Here is a 12,392-nt window from a genome sequence, read left to right as displayed (position 1 = left end):
CTCCTCGTATAATCTCGATACGGAACTAAATGAGATTGATGCGTATACCATTTTCCGTTAACCTGATTTATCACCAGAGCTGAATCTCCATATATCACAAGGTTCTTGATCCTCAAATCAATCGCCTCTTCAATTCCTAATATACAAGCTTCATATTCAGCTACATTGTTGGTGCACTCAAATGTTAGCCGGGCAGCAAAAGGAATGTGGGATCCTTTCGGCGTAACCAAAACAGCACCAACACCGCTTCCATTCACGTTAACGGCCCCATCAAACATCAGAATCCATTCGGATTCAGGGTCAGGCCCCTCCTCCGGGATCGGTTCCTCACAATCTTTCGATTTGAGAAACATGATGTCCTCATCAGGGAATTCAAACTTCATCGGTTGATAATCATCAATGGGTTGCTGGGCGAGGTAATCAGACAATACACTACCCTTAATCGCTTTCTGAGAGGTATACTGTATATCATATTCTGTAAAAATCATTTGCCACCTCGCAACCCGTCCGGTTAATGCTGGCTTCTCAAAAATGTACTTGATTGGATCCATCTTGGAAATCAATAAAGTGGTATGAACCAGCATATACTGTCTCAGTCGGCGAGCAGCCCAGACCAAAGCACAGCAAGTTTTCTCGAGCAGTGAATATCTTGTTTCACAGTCGGTAAACTTTTTGCTAAGGTAGTATATGGCATGCTCTTTTCGACCAGACTCGTCATGCTGCCCCAATACACACCCCATAGACCCCTCGAGGACTGTCAGGTACAGAATTAGCGGTCTTCCCTCCACAGGAGGCATCAGAATCGGAGGCTCCTGCAAATATTCTTTTATCTTTTCAAATGCCGCTTGGCAATCATCATTCCACCTGACCGTTTGATCTTTTCTTAACAATTTGAATATTGGTTCGCACGTGGCTGTTAGATGAGATATGAACCGTGAAATGTAGTTCAATCTACCTAAGAAACCACGAACCTCTTTCTCTGTTCTCGGTTCAGGCATTTCTTTTATTGCTTTTACTTTTGCAGGATCAACCTCGATTCCTTTCTCACTTACAATGAACCCCAGCAATTTACCGGACCGCACTCCGAACGTGCACTTATTCGGATTCAACCTCAGTCTGAATTGTCTCAGCCGGTCAAACAACTTGGCCAAATCTACCAAATGCCCCTCTTCTGTTTGGGACTTTGCTATCATGTCATCAACATAGCATTCAATTTCATGATGAATCATATCATGAAACAAAGTCACCATAGCTCTCTGATAAGTAGCACCGGCGTTCTTGAGACCGAATGGCATCACCTTGTAACAAAAGGTACCCCACGGTGTAATGAACGTTGTTTTCTCCATATCATCTGGCGACATTTTGATTTGATTATAGCCAGAAAAGCCATCCATGAAGGAAAACACCGAGAATTGAGCTGTATTATCTACCAACACGTCAATGTGAGGTAGCGGAAAATCATCCTTCGGACTAGCTCTGTTCAGATCTCGGTAGTCCACACACATTCTTACTTTCCCATCCTTCTTCGGGACTGGCACAATGTTCGCAACCCATGGCGGATAATTAGTGACAGCAAGGAAACCAGCATCCCACTGCTTCTGCACTTCCTCTTTAATTTTCATTGCCATGTCAGGTCGAGTTCTGCGCAACTTCTGCTTCACTGGAGGACAATCTGTTCTCAACGGTAGCTTGTGCACAACGATATCGGTATCCAACCCTGGCATATCTTGATAAGACCAGGCAAAGATATCGACATACTCTTTCAATAGCACCACCAATCTGCCCTTAACACTTTCCTCCAAAGCAGCCCCGATTTTCACTTCTCTCTTCTCCTCGTCGGTACCCAGGTTCACAACCTCAATCTGTTCCTCATGCGGCTGAATCACCTTCTCCTCTTGTTTTAACAACCTGGCTAATTCCCCTGGCAGTTCACAATCTTCTTCGTCTTCTTCTTCGGCAAGATAGATCGGATTGTCGAAGTCATACGAGGGTGTAACAGGATTGTTATCAATGAGATCCGGAGAGGAATCGCATTCTTCGAGGAGAGTGACCCGGATGATTTCTTCGGCTTTCCAGTTGTGGATTTCCATCCCTGGTGCGCACGGTGTTATCCATCGGTCCATATCACAGTCGCTGTCAGCATCTTCACCCATCATGCAGATGTGGTCTGGATCTAGCATTCCAGCACTGGTGAAAGTTACAGACGTACGACCCCCTCTTCCTCGTCCCAAGCCTCGGCCCGGTTGATATCCAACCCCAAAACGGTCTTTCTTCTCAGGGACCTCCATTATCCTGCCCCAGCCTGGAGCTTCTCCGCTTTTGACCACCTCAGCAGCTTGCTTGTATGAAGCGATGGATGGTTTCTCTTCCTCTTGCTTGGCGAACAAAGCATTCTCCACCCTGACGGTTTCAAATGCCTGACTCGGCGTTTCCCATATCTCGCCGTCCATCTCAACATACTTGAACGAAGACAGGTGGCTGACAAAGATGTCTTCCTCTCCGCAAACAGTAACGACTTGGCCTCCCCAGACATACTTCAGCTTCTGGTGCAAAGTCGACGTAACTGCCCCCGCAGCATGAATCCATGGGCGACCCAACAAGCAACTGTAAGCTGGTTGGATGTCCATAACATAGAAGGTTGACTTAAACACCTCCGGGCCAATCTTCACTGGCAATTCCACCTCCCCAAATACGGCCCGTTTTGACCCATCAAACGCCCGCACAATCAAATCAGTCGGGGTCAAAATCAGCCCATCACAGTTTAACTTTGCCAAGGCCTTCTTAGGCAACACATTCAACGAGGAACCGGTATCAACCAGCACATGCGAAAGCACGGCTCCTTTGCATTCCATTGCAATGTGCAAAGCCCGGTTATGATTTCTCCCATCCACGGTCAAATCCATATCAGTAAAGCCCAACCCATGGCTGGCATGCACGTTGGATACGACCGTCTCCAATTGGTTAATTGTAATCTCTTGAGGCACATAAGCTTTCTTCAATATTTTCAACAAGGCTTCCCTATGCCCCTCTGAGCTCAGTAACAGTGAAAGAATGGAGATTTTGGACGGAGTTTGCTGCAAATGATCCACCAGCTTGTACTCTGACTTCTTGATGATCCTCAGAAACTCTTCAGCTTCATCATCAAATTTATTATCCGACCCCGCAGGCGCCGGTGTCATCACAGGAGTACTACCATTATCCACCACAGCCTTTCCCTTTGCCCTGGCTAAAGCCTCGGCCTTTTCTTTTTTCTCTTTTTCTTCCTCCCCCCTCCTCAATGCGTCGGGAGCAAACAACCTACCGCTGCGAGTGAAACCGCTGGGACCGGCCTTATCCACCTTTAGCACGGTGGTTTCACTAGCAGATTGTTCTTCCAACCTCTCACCATTACAATATACCTCTCCCCCATAATGCCATGGCACGGCATCCTCTTTGTCGTATGGAATCGGCCCAGGTACCGTGATGGTAACTGGAGCCTCCTCCACCAGGTTAGACAAATCAACCGGGTCATAGAAAATGGTTATGGTGGAGACCTCTTCCTTCTTTCCTTCAGTCCTCTCGACCACAATCTCACCACCGTCCATCAGACCCTGGACATGCTTCCTCAGAAGCTCACAACCATTCGTAGAAATAGTGCACTCAGCACACTCAAACCCACAGCCCGGGTAAACCCCATTCATCAGCAGTTGTCTTTTCAACTCAACCAAAGGCGTCTTCAACTGATCGACCTCAGACAGCCCCACTCTATCTTCCACAGAAATAGCGTTTACTCCCCTCTGACCATGCGCAGGCATGGGATTTGCATTTACGTTGGGAGAAGGCGCAAAGTTGATTGCTTTGGAATCCACTAGGTCCTGGACTACGTGCTTAAAAGCTTTGCAGTCCTCAACATTATGCCCGGGCGCACCCGAGTGGAATTCGCACTTAGCATTTTCATTGTAACTGGGCGGCCTCTGATCAGGTCTCAAAGGCGCCAGCGTCCTCAGTTGCACCAGCCCGAGATCCAGAAGCTTCTTCAACAGAAACGAATAAGTCACCGGAGGCCTGTCGAATTGTCTATCATTTGCTCTGCCCCTGACCTGGTATCCAGCCCTCTGGGGCCTCTGTTGGAACGGTTGTCTTTGTTGCTGCTGTTGTTGTTGCGGTTGTGCTGACTGAGACTCAGCAGGAATTGTTACTGCAGCATTGTGCTGGAAGTAACGGTCCCTACTGGGTCCGCGCTGTGTATAAACTGCACTGGTGTCTCCTTCCTTCTTTCTCTGACCGTTATTACCGAACGGTTTCTTCGTTCCTGAAGAAGACGCAGATGCACCACCCTGGATTTTACCCAGCTTCAACCAACTTTCGATTCTTTCTCCTGCCACCACAATGTCAGAGAAATTGGTGACAGGGCAACCCACCATTCTTTCTGCAAACGGCCCCTGCAGGGTCCCCATGAACAAATCGGACATCTCTCTGTCCACCAGAGGAGGTTGCACCCTTGCAGCCAGTTCTCTCCACCTCTGCGCATACTCCTTGAATCCTTCGTTATGCTTTTGAGACATACCCTGCAGCTGGGTACGACTCGGAGCCATATCAGCATTAAATTGGTATTGCTTAAAGAAAGCATCTCCCAAATCTTGCCAGCTTTTGATATCGGACGATCTCAACTTGGTGTACCATTCCAAGGAGCCTCCAGACAGGCTGTCCTGGAAAAAGTACATCCACAGTTTTTGATCCGCGGTGTATGCCGAGATTTTGCGGACAAATGCCTGGAGATGAGTTTCCGGGCAAGAACTGCCATTGTATTTGTCGAACGCAGGCGCCTTGAACTTCTGAGGAATGACAATCCCCTCCACCAATCCCATGTTGGACATGTTAACCACCCCCGGCGTGGCATAACTTTCAAGCACTTTGATTTTCTCAGCCAGCAGCTGGATTTCCTTATTCTGAGGAGGAATGTCGTAAGGCACAAAAGGCTCATTTCGCATAGAGAACTGGTCGGCCTCCCTATCTTCCTCCTGATCTTCGTCAAACCCATAAAACGGAGGCACAAAGTTGTCTTTCATATTCTGACTAGGCCCAGGTTGACCAGCAGCACCAGCATTATTCACCAGACCAACTGTTGTCCTCTTTCCACCATCACGAGATCCCTGCCCCTGGTTGGAGACTCCATCCAGGTTGACCCCACTGTTCTGAGCAGAAACCCGCTCGAGTTTCTCAACTTTATCTGCGAGAGCCTTCTGACCAATGGCAAAACCTTGCATTATATTGATCAGTTCGGTCATTTTCTCCTTCAATTCCAGCATATCAGCACTGGGAAGCTCCATGAGTCTGGGAGTGTTTCTTCTTGTGTAATATCTGTGAGGGCGAGTTGAGTGCAGGGGTACTACTCTTCGAGCGCGAGCAATGATTCCTGGTTACAAACAAACACGTTAGTAATAGTCACCTGCAAAATAAAACACAAGTTATCATGATTAGGCATGTATGCAGTGCCTATCCATATGAAGGACCCTTTGTCTCTCGACCCTGGCATCATCGAGACAAATAATAATCTGGCATCAATATTCTGATTAGCAGTGTTTGATTTTGTCGTGCAGATCGGAGATATGTGATTTAGCATGATACCCCCAACCATGTGTGTGCTTGTGTAAGTGCATACGGTAAAGCAAATAAAACTTGAAGACCAGTCACTGAATGAAAATCGCCATCACATAACCAAAAGAGTGCACAATCAGTGCAATAGTCATACATCAACCCGATAAGGTCAGATACAATCCTCCAAAATAGGAAAGAAATACAGACAAGTGAATTCCGTCAACAAGCCTGACGGTAATTCACAACAAAAGAAAGATCTAACTGGGTGAGGGTCCCGCAGATGGCCTTATCTCGCCTTCCATCCTTGCGAACTCTGCGGCGAACCTGAGCTCTATGTTCTCCTGCTGTAGTCTTCCAACTTCCTTCTGATGAATCTTCATCTGCCTGAAGTAGTGGTCTCTCTCTGCCATGTTATGATCTCTCTCGGCCCTGATCTTTGCCTTTTCCGCTTCCCACTCTGCAGCGAGGACTCTGGCTCTCTCATCTCTCTGATCCCTGACTAGGATTTGCCTCCTCTTCTCATCTTCAATCACCTTTGATGCTCTGAACAGCTTCTCCTTTGTGATGTCATGCTCCCGGTTGGACGATGCTAAAGCTTGGCTGATCTTCCCATAATAGGCTGTATCCATCTCAAATCGCTTGGTCTCCAAAGCATGCCGCTTATCCTGATCTTCCACCTTTGCTTTGAGCTCCTGATTAGCTCTCTGAACCCGAGCAACACTCATTTCCAGTTCCGTCTTCTCTGTAAGCAGCTGATCTCGTTCCCGCTTCATCTCTAAGAACTCATCCATACTGACAGTAGAAGGAGTCTCCTCAACCAACGGATACCACGGATCGACCATAGGAAATGGTAGACAAGTAAGCTCCACTCTCTTTCTGAGCCAATCATCGAACGGAGGAAAAGATCTGTTGTTAGCTCTACCCCAGGAAGCCTTGCCCTTCCTCTGAATGCTGCGCCATGCATCGGATACCTGCTTTACCCTATCCTGGTTACCCTCAACCGGGAAGTACACAGATTCCTGAATCTCACTCTTGTACGGTGGAAGCTCCATAGCGAATCCCATTTGCCTCTTAAGAAGTGTCGGGTTGTAATTGATGCAACCCTGAACCCCTATAAGCGGCACATTAGGAAAACCCCTGCAACTGCAGATAAAGTCCTGTCCAACTCCACTACTGTGAGTCCAATCTATGTCCTTAGCCCTCAAGCCCATCAGTTTGGTCGCCCAAGTAACATTCTGGCCCAGAAGAACAAAAGCACCCTTGGATGGTAAGTAACCCATAAACCACTTGACCAATAACTGCGCGCAGCATCGAATCAAACCCCCACGCCTCTTCTCATTCCGGTTATGAACCGAATAATAGACATCTCCAATCAATGTAGGGATAGGATTCCTTCGAATAAACAAGCGGATGGCATTGATATCCACAAAGTTCTTCTGGTTCGGAAACAGAATGATCCCATAAATGCTCGCCGCAACCAGAGCACAGACAGCTTCCCAATTCCCCATCTCTGACTGCTCCTTAGCCTTAGCCTCTAGGAAACTCAGATGAAAACCAGGCAACTTACCCTTCTCCTTCAGATTACCCTTCACAACCTCTGGACTCAGATAGAAGGCACGAGAAATCCCACCAATATCAGGTTCTTCCTTAGTAACACGGAATGGAACCTGATCCCTGATCTGGATACTCAAAATATCAGCATAATCCTCCAACATGGGCCCTAGCACATAATCTGGGAAGACGAAACACCTCAGCTCGGGATCATAAAACTGAAGTAGAGTATGGATGGCGCTCCTGTCTCTGTCCATGAGCCTGAAAACCATCTTCAGAATACCCCCATACACCGCACGAAACAACCCCACATGGTCAGGAGTGATCAACGCTATCATATCCTTCAGCACACTGATATCCGGGTCAAAGAAACTGTAAGCAACATCATCCTTCAAGCCGGGTCTTCTCATCTCTGAATAGAAAGTCTCTCAGCCAAGATCTCGATCCAAAGGGTCCCTGCATATGGGTAAACATGTGTTAGATGTAATTAATGCAAGATGCAATGATGCTGATGAATGAATGCAATGCGTTGCCATCCTCCAAGCCATCTGGTCATCTGCACTGAATCTGGGCTCTGAACTGATCATAACCATCTGAGGAATACACAATCACAATTCTGACCCACGGGTTCCGAAATAAACGGAAGACAGATACATCATCATCACCATTGGTCTCTGATCAGACACACCATCACCATCTGAATCGGCCCGGGGAATCCTGAAATAAACGGATCCCCACTGATAACTATCTCGGCCCGGGGAATCCTGAAATAAACGGATCCCCACTGATAAATCTCGGACAGCACTCCGGCGTCACGGCAATAAATGGCCATAAATACGACTTATAAATAAGACTCTGATCCACGGAACCAAAAGTCACCATCTGAGTCACCAACAGAACATGCATCTGAAAGAAACACCCTCCCCTCACAGGTAAATTCTAAACAGGTCATCCTAAGGCGGATAATAGTCTCGACAATCGGGCGGAGATACTCAATGGGTTTGCCCTTGCGGGTGTGCCATTGTAGCTCCCTTAAGATCGTCTAAACCAAAGATCCGGGAAATGATCGGTCATCAGAGTCAACAGCCCAAAAGAGATAACCCAACCAAAGTGGAGAACCCCACTGGAAGAGCACTTCTCAGATGAACCTCGTCCGACTTGTGGTATGTCACGTCGCAACAATATGCCCAACCGACACATGAGCGACATGAGACCACGCTAATCCTAGGTGTATACTCGGGCCTGGGTTTTAGCCCCACTCAGAACACCCACCCCAAAGTAACAGAACCACCTGCAGAGGAAGATGGCAACATGACAGTAATGATGCATGCACATATTTAATGCAAGTATATAAACAATGGTTAGTATAATAAATGCAATAAATAAACAAAACAAGCAACCAAACCTATCCTAAAGCGCTAGGAGAGACTCGCTTAGGGACGATGGACCAGCATAGGTCAACATGTTTTGTCCCCAGCAGAGTCGCCAGCTGTCGCATCCTGCGAAAAATCAACCGGCGAGCCTAAAAAATAAAACACACAGAGCCGCCACTAAACGTTATTTATCCCAAGATAGGGAAAGGAAACGCTCAGAGAAACCTGGAAAGACATGGTCTCGCGACCAAGAGAATGGGTTCGGGAGTCGGTTACGCGAGGGGAAGGTATTAGCACCCCTCACGTCCGTCGTACTCGACGGGATCCACGCTCTAGAAAGATAAGGTTGCTATAAACATACCTCACACACACACGCTACCGGATCACACAGGTGGGGTTAAGAAGAAAGGGCTCGGTAAGGTATCGCACCTTATGCCTACATATCTTGTCTGGAACAAGAATCAGAGCCACCGTAGTTCGGCTTACGCACGCCAAACAACACAAAACATACAAACAAGCAAGAGTGGCAAACATGGAGCCCGACAACCACTGGATGGAATTACGTCGGCATCCGAACCAAAACACACTCAAAACAGCAAACGTGGAGCCCGACTGCCAATCACTGGGCTTACGTCGGCATCCGAACCAAAACACCAAACAGCACAGGTTAACGCACGCAAAAAAGAAAAAGGTTGCCCGGAGTGGTCTCGCACGACCACCTGCCTACATACCTCGTCTGGAACGAGGATCAGGGCGATGTAGTTCCCCTGAAAGGGACTGAATTGCTAACCAAAAACCGGGGAGAGACACACGACTAGGGAGCTGAGACTCGAGCCTAATGTTGTCATGCATCGTTAACCCTAAGTTCGGTTTTCTATCCTACTTGCATAAGCAAACTATCCTAACCAGGAAAGAAGCAATCACACAAGCATACAATATACAAGCATATATCAGATGAGAACAGGCATCTCAAACAACACAAGCATGTCAATCAAATATCCACATAACACCCACTATAGCCAAACAAGGGGCTCAATCAATCGGGTTTGACTGCCTAAGCAAGTCGTCTGTACAGGCTGGTTTTGCTCTTAACCTTGCCATTACGAGGCTAAGGTGAAGCAGATGAAGAGGTGAAGTGAGGATCAGACCTCACAGCTCATATCCCTAACCAGGGGGAGCTGACAAATGAGCATGGGTCCAGAATGGGGGAACCCTTCTATACTCGATGACTCTGACTCAATGTGCACTGCACAGGATCTTGGGCTTTTGATCTCAATGCTACAACCATGTAATGGGAGCAAGGAGAAGACTCACTGAATAGTGGGGGACAGGTTGCTTGTCCCTACCTTCCACCAATTGCCTTACTTGAAGGACTTTTCCTGCTTGGGCTTAAAAATAAACAAACACAATCATTGCCTCTTAAGGAGGACTTCAGACATTTATTTGCCCGGCCCGGTAGCAGCCGGGTCTCCAGACTACATGAAGTCAAGAAGACCTACCTCGATGCAAGTTGCTTAAGCAACGCAAAGCAAAAGTTCGCAAGGAATTGAGCAACTAAAGGTACCTGTACAAAAGTCAAACAGAATCAGCATCTACTTTCACAAACAGACAACAATATAATGATCAATTAACCAAGTACAATTATACACATAATGAGGTGCATAGCACAAGGCTCACATGAACCAACATCCTACAAAACAAATACATTAGTCATATGTGTCAAGTAACACAATCCATAATGTGGAGCAAATCTCCTTAATCATTATCTTTAACCTGAAAAGGTACAATCACACTCAAAGGTAAGTACTATGACCACTAGGACTAGCCTAGGGTCAAAAAGATGGAAAAATCCTAAAACAGCAGCCAATTCATGATGAAAACCAAGTAATATCAAATACAAAGGGATCCCAATTGGTCCCATATTCAAACTATGTTCCTATTTTAAATTATGCAACCTAGAAGGCAAATGAAGCAATGTTGAGTCTCATACAAACAACCAGCAAGATCATATCCAACCACATGTCAAAAAGGATCCAAAAAATCCACAAAAATTCTATCCTAACCAGAAGGCATTCAACAAGCCACATATTAAATTTCAAATCATTTGGACTAGTAGATCAATGGGAATTAATTAAACATGGTACAGCATGCAAAAACTACATCAAATGAAGTCCAAATTATGCACCAACTTTAATTAGATGGTAAACAGCAATGGTTCATGGGAAATTAGTAGGACCAAAGCCAAAAGATAGCTACAGGGGTTAAGAACTATCCTATCAATTTTCATGTCCATTGGATTAATTATGAGGATATGGCAACATAAATGCTAAAGGTTATACCTATGGAACTCTAACATGCTAGGCAGCAAGAAAAAATATGAATCAAATCGAAAATGGATTGCAAAAATCCACAAAAATTATCAGTGATAGCTAACATGTTAAACAAGCTTCACGCAAAAAATTAGGGCCATTGGCCAATGGGAAGCATAGAAAAATATTTGGGGAATTCAGCATGCCAAACTATGTCACATATATACATGTCCAACTTCAATAATTCATAGATAATAGACCATAGGCTAAAAAATTCCCAAACCTATGTCGAAAAAAATCCAGAGATGAGTCAAGAATCCATGTTTCAATTTTCAATTAATTTGGATGGAGTATGTGGATTGTAGAATTATAATGGTAACAAGTATGAAAATATGTACATTTTAGAACATCTCTAGGTCCATTAATATTTTTTCAAGCACATTTTATCTTTCATTTTTAAAAAAATGGTAGAGGAAAAAAATAAGATTAACAAAAAAATTGTGGTATTTTTAGGATTAAAATTGAATATTGTATGAATTTTTTAAGTTTTGAAATGTTTATTTAATAATTATTTAGAAATTGAATTAGGATATATTAATTAAAATGGTGCCAGTGGCACGGATGTAATTTTTAAAGGTACAGCCAAAACGGCTGCGTTTTGGTTATAAGGAACGGACGGCCAGGATTTCGTCTGGGCGCAGAAACACGGATCCAAAACGAAAAGCAGACGGAAGCGGATCAAAGCATGCAGAAATTTCCAGAAAGTCCTTCTTCTTCGCGCGGCCAGTGTTCTTCAACGGCGATAGCGGTTTCGAGCGATTCTCGACGGAAATGCATGGACGACACACCGATCGGAGCGGTTTCGCCTCAGGAGCATGAATCCACACTCAATTTAGACAATAGATTACTACATAATGCGAATCGAAGGAAAGAAACGGACGGCGTCGAAGCTCGAATTCGCAAGAACTCACACAATGGCGATGGAAATCAACAAACTATATACCGGTCAAACCGGTTTTTCCTCAGGATTACGAATCCATAATCAATTTCAACAATAGATCAATACATAGCAAGAATCGAAGGCAAAAGGAAAACGGCGATGAAACCTAAATCTCGGATAACTCAACCAATTTCCAGCAATTCCTAATTCTACCAGCTGATATGCAATCTACAATGAATATACTATAGAACTCCTAACAAAATCGAAGCATCTACGAGTTGTGATTTCCAACCTTCCGAAGCTAGCGGTACCGATTCGCGCGGATTTATGCTTGATGATGCGAAACAGATGTTGGATAGCTTCGTAGGAGATGAATGAGGATGTTCTTGCAGCTCGAAACTCTCCAAATCGCACCGATTCTTGGACTGTTATGGCAATCGCAGGTTGATTCTACAGATGCAGTTTGTGGATTGTTCTTGAGTTTTACCTGCAAACAGAAACTCAACAGCAAGTGTAATTGACGAAATTCACCGAGATTTTGCTCAAAGATTTATCAACTTGGTGAATTGATGCAACAAGAGTATGATGAAGCTTTTTGAGAAATGAGAGATGAGAGAATTCGTTCAGTTTTTTTGTTATGGT

Source organism: Lathyrus oleraceus, chromosome 7, assembly GCF_024323335.1.
Source record: "Lathyrus oleraceus cultivar Zhongwan6 chromosome 7, CAAS_Psat_ZW6_1.0, whole genome shotgun sequence".
NCBI classification, from domain to species: domain Eukaryota; kingdom Viridiplantae; phylum Streptophyta; class Magnoliopsida; order Fabales; family Fabaceae; genus Lathyrus; species Lathyrus oleraceus.
This window is presented reverse-complemented; position numbering follows the sequence as displayed.